General features: G+C 46.6%; 1 pseudogene; it reads right to left on the reverse strand.

Annotated features, from left to right (window-relative positions):
• Positions 1-1259: 1259 nt before the first annotated feature.
• Positions 1260-1375, reverse strand: LOC112477345 (annotated as a pseudogene).
• Between the last annotated feature and the right edge of the window lie 9955 nt (positions 1376-11330).

The following is an 11330-nucleotide window of genomic DNA, read 5'->3' on the forward strand; positions in this document are numbered from 1 at the left end:
GCTAGGTTTTCTTGGCCTTGTCACTCAAAACCCAAACCAAAGGGGCCAGCTCTACAGAAGCCTGTTATGATGGTTAATTTTATGTGTCAACTTGACTGGGCCACTCACTGGTAAGACATTTCTGGGTGAGTCTGTGAGGATGAGATTAGCACTGAATCGGCAGTCTGCTTAAAGAAGATGCCCTCACCAACGTGGGCGGGCATCGTCCAATCTGCTGAGGGCCTGAGTAGAACAAAAACATGGAGGACAGGCGAATTTGTTTTTTGTTTGAGCTAGACATTCACCTTCTCCTGCCTTCGGTCATCAGCCTCCTACCCTTTGGACTAGGACTGGAATTTATACCATCGTCTCTCTTGGTTCTCAGGCTTTTGGACCCAGATTGAATTACACCACCAGCTTTCCTGGTTCTCCAGCTTGGAGATGGCAGATCCTGGGACGTCATGGCCTCCGTTATAATGCACACGAATTCCTAAAATAAATCTCCTCTTATATATCTCTATATTTGTCCTATTGGTTCTGTTTCTCTGAATCCTGACTGTTAGATCTGCCTTGAACTGGAGAAGGACCAGGCAGGTGTCTGGATGTAGAGACACACGCCCAGAACACCCTCACATCCCTGATAGAAAGACCCGAGAGAGCATCTCCTCCCAGCCTCTCGATGTACAATGGGGAAACCGAGATTCAGCATGAAGCAGATGTTTCCACATTTCCTTCGAGAAGTGAAGATTTTCATGGTTACATGGGTACTGACATACCTCAAAGATATCGTGTGTTTGGTTCCACTGCAATAAACTGAATATCAATATGACGTGAGTCATAATCTTTTTTGCTGGTGGATGGTCTTGCCTTCGGTTTGTAAAAAGCACACTGGCAGTTTGCTTAAAAGGCACAGGCAGATGACAATGTGTCTTTACCATCAGGCTTTAGAAAGTTAATTTACCATGCATAGCAGCATTATTTGTGATAGTCGAAAACCAGAATCAACTCAAATGTCCAGCATTAGTAGAATAAGTAAATGTATTAATAGAATAAATGAGTTGTGGTATGCAGGCATATCTCATTTTATCACACTTTGCATAGATGCTGCACTTTTTATGAACTGACGGCAAGACCCTCCACCAGCAAAATAGATTATGACTCACTTCATTTTGATATTCACTTTATCGCAGTGGAACCAAACGCACAATATCTTTGAGGTACACCTGTACCCGTGTAACCATGCAAATCTTCACTTTTTTTTTATCACTTATTATTATTTATGCCTATAGCACCTGGTCTTCCTAGGTGGTCTCCCATCCAAGTACTAACCAGGCCTGACCCTGTTTAGCTTCCGAGATCAGACATCAGGCTTGTTCAGAGTGGTGTGGCCGTAGACCATGGGCCATGGTTCCCCTGGGGCGTGAACCCAGGACCTTCTGCGTGTAAAGCAGACGTGCTAACTATGCTTTACACTACACCACAGAACCACGTCCAAATCTTCTCTTCTTTAAAATGACTTTTTCTCTTGTTCTCCTTGATTCAAACCAGCCTTGGGCTCCCCTGCTTCTTTCCTTTCCTTATCCTTCTGCATACTGCACAACCACTTCCTTAATCATTAAACCCATAAGAATGAAGGAGGAAGGCTCCAGATGGAGTATAACTGCCCATCATGAGCATTCGATAAATATTTGTGGACTGAATGTACAGCCCCGTTGTTTCATTAGACCAAGGAATTAAGACCCAGTGAGAAGTCCTCTGAAGCCTCATCTCTAATTATAATTATGGAAGAAAGGTTTTAACCTCATAAAGAGGTGTTTGCTTGGGAGGCAGCTGGGGCCCAGTCTGGTCAGGTCTTGGCCACTCTGGGAGAGGCTGGGGCTTCCTGGGAAAACTGTCTGAGCAAGGACACTGGGGTGTGGTGGTGCCAACACCAAAATCTTCACAGGCACTGTCACTTGCAAGAAACCACTGTGTATCTGGGACTGTGCTGATATTTAAGTAGGTAATCTACTTTATTCTTCAATCCTACACAGGAAGTGTTAATGGCAGCATTTTGTAGATGAGGAAGCAGAGGTTTGCCCAAGATCCCACAGCTGGCGTGGCAGAACCAGGTAGAGGCTGAGAAAAAGGCTTTGTGGTAAGAGCTGTGGAGGAGCTGCATATGACTCAGCATGGACCGAAATACACTTGAAACTGTTTCCTGCCAAGCCCTCAGCCCGGCCAAGCCCAGCACGTGCCTGCCCTGCCTTTCTGCAGAGCCTCGTGCTCAAGTACCAGCCCTTGGTCCCAATGCCAGCATCTCAAAGAGCCTGAGTGCCTGAGCCTATAGAAGAGAGGGCAGGTGGGCTTGGTGGAACAGAATGAACAGGCTCTTTTCAGAATAGATTCGGGAGTTGAGAGTATGTTCTCTCACTGCCCTTATGATGGAAGGCTTCCTGGAGAAGGATGCCTAGAAAAAGGATTGGTACGCATCCCTCCAAACTAGGAGCTGGGAGCACTGAGGAAGCTGCTGACTGTCCCTCCAGAGCCCCCTCCTCTGCCTTTCCAAGTAAATATCTGACCTGGAAAGAGGCCCCTGGGTTCACAGGAAGTTTTGAGCTGAGAGACACTTGGGGTTCTGTGTCTATCAGGTTTTGAATTTTGTCTCCTGAAACACTGGTGTGTCAGAAGAGCTTCAGGGGCCACAGAGAATGGAGGTAGGTAACACTCCCTCCTACCCACTTTCAAAGGAAAATCTCACCTTTTAATTGGCTTTATTCAATTTAAAACGGTGGGTCTCAACCAAGGACAATTTTGCTTCCCAGGGAACATCTGGCAATGTCTGAAGATGTATTTGGTTGCCACAACTTGGGGCGTGCTACTGGCATCCAGTGAGCAGAGGCCAGGGGTGCTGCCAAACACCGAACACGACAGCCTCCCACAATTATCCACCGCCAAGGTCAAGAGTGCTGAGGTGGAGAAACCCTGGGCTAATAAACCCTATGGTACAGCCTGTATTTGGCATTTTTGACTTAACGAAAACAGCAATTCCATATGATTCATATTGGGTTGCTACAGATTTCGATTTAAGAATGGATTCCAGAGTGTTCTCACACATCAGAAGCTATTCATCAGATCCAAACCCCTCACTGCCCAGGTAGCAAGAACGTGGTCCAGAAAGAAGCGGATTTCTCAAGGTCACACAGCAAGTGAGCATGCATCCGGACCAGAACATGGGCCCCTGCTCCTGTTAACCCTTCCTGTCAACACAGAAGCCCAACCTCCACCACAGACTCAGCTCTGCAGTCGTGGGAAATGGCTTCCTCTGGATTTGCTGCTCTGATGCTCGACCCCAGAAGCTGTTTCGGAGAGGGCCGCTTCCTACCAAGCACTTGGTCTGACATTCATCCAGAACTCAGAAAGAAAATCTGTTTACTTAAAAATTTTAAAAATAGGGGAACAAAAGAACCTTATCCAGAAACGGCCATGCAAAGTGAAGCCAGCTGGAGGGAACACAGTGAGATTAATATCCACTCACGTTGATCAAGAGACAAAAGGCCCGAGAAGCACATAGAGAATGACAAGGCTTTCCTCTCGAGGAATAATAGCTCAGATGGTCAAGGAGCCTTTCACTCTGAAAGAATGAGCCTGGCACCATCCACAATAAAGCCTGGGCAGGGGTCTGTAGGAGTCCAAGAGAACCTGTCCTCCAGGAAAAAATGAAAATGATGGCACGGCCACTTCGAGGGGCTGAGGACACACAGCCTACAGCAGAGCTCCGCTTGTCCCAGCCTGGAAGGAACCTGAAGATCACCCAGGGGGAAAGACACAAGGCGAGCAAGGCTAGTTTGGGGAGAGGAACGAGAGTCAAGCTTGCTCTCGCTCTGCGGCCAGAGGCCAGGGTGCCACCTTGAACTTAACCTGCACACATTCGTTTTAGTTCTGGGACACCTAAACCTCCCCCGCCCGGTGCTCCACCCAAATTTTATTTAAATGCTTTTCTAAAAAGTGCCTCCAGAAAACGCTTGTCTAGTCTCACGTCCTCATTGAATGATGGGGAAACTGAGGCACAAAGATGGGGAGGGATTTATCTGAATCCGAGGAAGAGTTGCTCATCTCTCCCAATTCCCACACTGGGAGGGAAACAATGCCAGCAAATACTTTAAAGTTGTTGTTGTTGTTGTTGTTGTTGTTTAAGTTTACTATAAAGTTAAAATAAACCCCTACAGACACAAAATACACAAAACTGCCAACTGTACAGTTTGGGAAGCAGATTCCCCATCCTGGGAGAGGAAGCCTTCCCTTTACAAAATGCATCTGAGCCTCAGCTCTGGCCTCTCTAGATTTCCTATTTATTGAGGCCTCAATTATTTCCCCTGGTGTGCAGAGCGCCAGCTCGTAACACCGAAGGCCCAGCATCACCTGCCAAGACCTGAATCCCCTCAGCTTCCTCTGTCAGTTTCCATGGTGAACACTTCAACCTCCTGTTTTTACACACAGGATTTAGGCCAACCCGAGGGCTCTCAAAAATGGTTTTTTGGACCCCACTAGTGCTGACCCTCTTTTCCTCTTATAAATCAATGGATTTTGTTTTAATTTCAAGGCTCACAATTACATTGCAGCTGTTCTGGGATTGTCTGTCAGCACGCGGCTTCAGCAGCCAGCCGCAGCCCAAATTCCTCATCCTTGTTCCTTGCCACAGAGAATGACAGAGCCTCACTGGGACTGTGATGAGAAGCAGGGGAGTTCACTCCCAAATGAAGCTCTTTCTCTTTGATCTCAGCCTTTTTGATTGTGCCTTTGACTGCTGAGCATTCTTTGATCTTTCACCTGCCAGAAGCCACCAAAGATTTTCCACATCCTCTGCTCCGTTTAGAATGAAATGGAAACTTCGCCGCCGGGCAGGCTAGGGCAGCCAGTGGCAGGGAGTGAGGAACGTAAACATCTGCTCTCTAATGGTGACTGGACACTCTGGGAGGCTGTGATCAACGGGGCATGGAATGGGCAGAAGAAATTTTTCTTACATGTTGCCTCTGTCCAGATTAGCCAAGCCCCCAGGAGGGCTGTCTTCCACCCCCAGGTGGAGAGCGATGATACAATTTCTTGTTGCAGAAGAACTTCATGCAATGTTCCCAGGCTCCCAGACCTGCATCTGGACTAGGAAAAGCTATTCTTTCTTCGTAGGGCTGTGGCCCATCCTACGCTGCTTGTCTGAGATGGGCCTGGACAGGCAAGGAAAACCCTGGCAACTAGGACTCGTCCAGGTGACTTGCGGGCTCAGTCACTTAGTAAATACATGAACTGAGACCCCACATATACCCCATCATGGTGCCTGGATCTGAAGCGAGGGCCAGGGTAGCTGAATGAAAACACCACCACACACACACACACACACACACACACACACACACACACACACACACACACACACATTGAGAGAGTGGTGAATACAGAGAGAAAGAAGGAAACAAAAACTCACTAAAAAATGTGAACTCACAATGTCATGCAAAGGTAGCCAACAAACTCAACAAATATGAAAAATTATACTAGCAGAGGGAAAAAAAGAAAAGGAACAAAGAGAATATTAACGATCAAACATACGGCAGTAAAAGAAAAAAAAAGCATGTGAAGTAGGAAATACAAGATCAGATTGTAGATATAAAATCAAATATAGTGGGAATCATAATAAATGTAAAGGACTTAAATTCACTAGTTAAAAGTTGGAAGTCATTAAAAGATGTGATATATGTATATGTATGTATGTATATATATACATATATAACAGAATATTATTCAGCCATGAAAAAGGATATCTTGCCATTTGTAACAATATGAATGGACCTTAAGCACATTGTGCTAAGTGAAATAAGTCTGACAGAGAAAGACAAGTACTATAAGATATCAGTTATATGTGGAATCTAAAAAGGTCAAACTTGTAAAAAACAGAGTAAAATAGCGGTTACCTAGGGATGGCGGGTGGGGGGATAAGATCACTGTTGTTTGGGGTACAAACTTGCAATGAGTAGTAAGTTAGCCATAGAGATCCAATGCACAATGTAATAAATATAGACAGCAACGCTGTACTACAATCAGCAAACTCGTTAAGAGACTGAAACTTAATTATCCCAACCACTAAAAAGAAAGGATAATTATGTAATGTGATAGAGGAACTAAATATCACTATAATGGCAATCACATTACAATACATAAATGTATTAAATTAATAAAATTTATATATCGAATATATTCAATTATAAGAAAGTTGGAGGTTATCAGATTGGACTTAAATCCAGTAATATACAGTTTACAAAAGACACACCTGAATCAAAATAAATATTGAAAATAAAAGGATAGAAAACATATTTCACGATCTTGAAATCAGATAAAATAGAATCTAAGTTGAAAAACATGAATAGGGATAAGGTTGGACTCTCTACGATGAAAAACATCCAAGAGGTTATTGCAATCACGTATGCACCTAATAACATAGCTTCAAAATACATAAAGCATAACCTATCCTAAAAATAAGGGGGCAAATGATAAGTTAGTTGGCAAAAGAAATACAAGAAAGTTGGAAAAGTCTATACTTATAGTGAATATATTCCATTATATAGAAAAAGAAAGCGAGGCTGGGGAAAATTCAGTCGTTTTCCTACCGTAACGCAGCTAATGAGTGAGAGAGTTGGGGCTGAACCCAGGTTTGTCTGATTGCTCTTAGCCATGACGCAACACTGCTTTCTTGACTGCTGAAGCGAAAACACTCACCTGGAACAGCATAATAGCAACAGATTCCTTTTCCTTTAAGTCTCAAGTCAGGCCTCCCTTTGCCCCCAGGCAGAAGTCAGCACCCATGTTTATAGTTCATACCTCCCCATCTACCACTCCAGAAGACAGTGAGCACCATGAAAGTGGCAACTTGTCCTTCTCTGGATCCCCGACCCCCAACACTATATATAACCCGGACTGTCAGGATATTTTATTAAATTGAATTGAACAGACTGACAAAAATAAGCTAACTTTCATCACACCCAAACTCTATCCATGCAAATAGAGGCCCCTGGCCACTTGAGTCTCAAGCTTTATAAACTTTCTTTCCAAACAGGCTGCTGAATGAGCCAGTGGCCCAGGACGAGTTCCTTTTTCTACAGCAGCGAAGTCTGCCCTGGCCATCCATCCATGGTTTTCCCAGGCCCAGCACCCAGGCCTCCATCACAGAGGCAACTTCCTCTGCAGACAGATCATGGATGGTTCCCAAGATGGTGCAAGGGAGGGGAGTTTTGTGGTTGGGGTCTTCTAATTCCCAGTTTTCCTTTTCTCCAGAATACCCTAGTGTCCCACAAAGGATCTGTCAATCTGATGTTAGATGTGGTCTTTCTTCCCATGCCCAGATCACGCCCCAATTTCTCCAGGAAAGCTTCTCCATATGGGTTCCTCTGTGCTCTGCAAGGAGGTCTGGAACGTAGATAGGTTTGGGACTTATTATGTTGCTACTGACAAAAAAATCCTCATAAATACAAAAGCATACCCCCAACAGAGAACAAAGAACTCAATAATTAATTAAGAAGTGGGAGGAAAGGGAAGTTTTTATTTATTAATTGCTTGGGAAACATTCTGATGCTTTAAACATGCTATCTCATTTAATCATTACAAAAACACTGCTAGGAGGTATCATTGACTCTGTGTTACTACTTATGAGAACAACTGAAACTCAGAGAAGTGAAACCCGTGGTCAAAGTTCACAGAGGAAGACAGTGACAGACGGGAGGTGAGTTCAGGTCTGTCTGCCTCCAGGCGCCTGCAGTCTCAAACTATCACAGCAGTATGTTCTACAGACTCCATTACAGATAGTCATTGCAGGGATCCCTCTGAGTCTCACACACTCCCTGGGCACCAGAAAGACGCTCGGACTTAAACAAGACAGTGCCTTCCTGAGACAGTTCCTGTTTCCTGGTGAGCGTAGTTGAGGAGAGGGACGCTGATTGATGTGGGTTGTAATAATACTGATTTGTCTGTAATTACTCCTTGAATTCCAGCCAAAATGGGCCCCACTAAGCCGCAGCTGTACAAAATGTCTGGATTCTCCCACACAGCGAAGAGTGGAGGCTTTTCTCAGAAAGGAGCTCAGTGGGGGCAGAATGACGTTTCCATTCAATAAATATTTACTGAATCCCTGCTCCATATCAGACCTTGCTGCCAGAGGGAGAGGAAAGGCATAAAGTTGAACAAAAGTGCAGTTTCTTAACATGTCGATTAAATGTTTACTTAAAAAATACAAAAATTAAAAAATAGTAATGCTTTCTTGCTTTGAGAGAAATAACAGGCACATGAATAAAAACCAGCAGTATGATGTGACCGACGCCACAATCAGAGTGTGTTGGGGGAACCAAGGAAGACTTCCCAGAAGAAGTGACTCCTAAGAGAGGTCTTGTAGGCTGTGTCTCATGTGGCTGTCCATCAGGTGGACAAGAAGCCGAGAATGGCAGAGGCAGTCCAGGCAGGGGGATCAGCCTGGGGAAAGGCTGCAAGGCGCAAGCGAGCATGGCGTGCAAGAAGTTCAGTGTCTGAACCACAGTGTCACATTCATTGTACTGCCACGTCCTGGCTGAGAGACCTGTTTATTTCTCTGCTCCTCGGTCGCCTCTTTTATGAGATAGAATAATAGTTCCTGTCCAGAAGGACGTCGTAAAGATGAAATGTTATTACACTGTTACTGCTGAGAAGCGTTCCTGGCACATATAGGTGCTCAATAAAAGCTCGCTAATTTTAACTTTGTTGATGTGGATCTGAGACACATCACACCTCACAAGAAGTGTGGTCTCCCTTCTCCCTGCCCCCACTCACTAGGTCCCTCCATTCCCAGCCACCTCATCTCCCAAACAGCTCTTGGGAAATAGACATGGCTATTGCACTGTCCCATGAAGCCGTCCCAGTCCAACTGGCCTCCCGACTGGACTTGGCATTGGGTAACCATCCCCTCCTCCCCCTGTCCTGCTTGGTTCTTTGCCAATCTGCCCTCTCTCCAAGCCCTCATCCAGCCACCCCCAAAACTGGCCTAACTCCCAGCTTTGTTCCTACTCTCTCACAGCATGGGGCTCCTGCTTTTGCTACTGTCTCCCTGAACACTGGAGCTTCCTGGTCCTGCTCCTTGTCTCATCCTGCCCGAATCCAACAGGTCAGCATCTGCATGGAGATTTCTTGTTCCATAGCACGCTCTGTAACTACCAGAGTCCACACTGATCTTTCCCTTCTTGCTACCTGTGTATTTAGGGTGGACCTCTGAACCCCACAGTTTAGTCCATCTTGTATCCTGCGTTGTCCACAAGCGCTGACCTGTAGGTCTGACTCTCCACGTAGATAAGGCGTCTCACAGAGGCCTATTTCCCCACCCACACTGGGCACAGACACTCAGCACTAGCCACAGAGGGTCTCCCCGTTTCCCTCGGAGACGGAAGGCTGCACCTCTTCCTCTTTCTTTCTCTCCATTCCAGACACGAATTTCCCAAAGAAAGCTGCTCATAGTTTTCCAAAGAGAATAAAACACAAAGATAATCTAGAACAGGGGGAAATGATCTACATTTATAGACTTGAGGAGTGAAGAGAGACGATGGGATTTGCAATAAGCCAGCAAAAGACAATTATCATTTGCCATGTTTGGGTCAAGTCTGTGCAGCCCACTGGTGTCTGAGAGACACTGCCCTCCACCCATCCCTCCAGAGCTTTGGTGACGACTGGGCTGCAGGGACCCTGGGTGGACTGCCTCATTCTTTTCTATGTGTCCTCAGTCCGCGGGAGCTGGGCTTGGAGGACTAGTCTTCCCTCCACCCCGCTTCCCACAGAAAAAGGACAGAGAATGAGGGTGAAGTAGATTTACTGATTTCAACCCGCTCCTCACAGTCGTCAGCAAAACCAACCTATATCTAGAAGTTAAAATAAATCAAAAGTAAAGCAGTTAGATGCCAGGGAGAACTGGCAGACCACTGTGATAGAGCACACAAAGGCGGCAGAGCGGGGCTACGGGTATTGAAGGGCAAGCAAAGGTAACCTCAAGCCAGTTGCTATGGCTGTGGATGCACAGGTGTCTGGAGGCAGAGGGACTGATCATCCCTTGGTTCTGTTCTAGTTCTGAGGTTCCATGAATAAGTGAAAAGGACCTAAAGGTGGTGCAAATGACCCAAAGGTGGCTGGCAGCTGATTTGAGGCCCGCAACCTCACCTCTCTCTCTGTCAGCTGCATCAGGTGTGTGGTGAGAGGCATCTGACACTAGCTTCCCCGCCTCAGGACACAGGGACCAATGGCGATGTGCCCTACAGGTGGACCCCCTCTACCAAGTCACTCCCAGCTAAGAGGTATCCTGCATCCCAGTCTTCTAAATGCATAATGCAGCTAATTCCAGCATCCACTGGCCTGATACCACGCTGCAGTGATATGAGCCAAGTACCTACTTACCCCATACCTGCAGAGGAGCTACCCATGGCTCAGTGAGGACACCCTCCATCTCATCTCTCCAAGTCCTCTCCAGCAGATAAAGCTCAGCTTCAATCCACCTCCTCCAGGAAGCCTTCCCTGACTATGCCAGTCCACACTCATCTGTCCCCTCTCTGGGGACTTGTACCATTTACTGCCTGAGCCCCAGAAATACCATGTGATGCATGCTCTGTTGAGACGCTTCTGCTCCTTAGAATGAACCTCGTTTCCCCAACCACGACATAACCTCCATGAATATCACATGGAGTCCAGGCGTTTGGAGAGATTACATAAAAGCAAAACTTCCCACACGCACAGCATTTGGAAATTAACTTAGGATAAAAGTTAAGCTCCAAAGACTCCTCAATATATATAGTGGCTTGAAGAACATAGTTTATTTTTCTTCTCGAAGATCCACAGCTGCTGCTGCTGGTGCTAGGCTCACGTCCCCTCGTTCCTCCTACCATGTCCGTGCCCACCAGCCTGGCCCTGACGGCCAGCATCTGTGTCTGTGGCAGAAGGCTGCCCTTGGGCTCCTGGTGTTCACTGGGCCCACGGCACAAGGAACACTGGAAGTGCCTGGGAGTCGATGTGCCCCAGGGACTGGTGGGGAAGGTTAAACGTGGCCTGGTTCCCTCACCTTTGGCTGGATCCGAGGCTGTGTTCTACTCAGTTTCCCAGAGCTTTCCCATGGAATTAGGCCCCAGCCATCCACTGTGGTGGCTGGGCCTTACTGGCTGCCTTCCATCCTCTCCGTCACCTCCCCACTCACCTGCCAGCACCCTGTCCCCTTCCAAGCAAACCACACGCACTCAGCCCTCTTCCTAGCACGTGGGCCCAGATTCCCTCCATCTTGTCGCTCTGCCACCCCCATTCCACCTCCAGCACGTCATCTTGCTCTGCAACGT

The sequence above is a fragment of the Pteropus alecto genome, unplaced genomic scaffold (assembly GCF_000325575.1).
Source record: "Pteropus alecto unplaced genomic scaffold, ASM32557v1 scaffold123, whole genome shotgun sequence".
Classification (NCBI taxonomy): domain Eukaryota; kingdom Metazoa; phylum Chordata; class Mammalia; order Chiroptera; family Pteropodidae; genus Pteropus; species Pteropus alecto.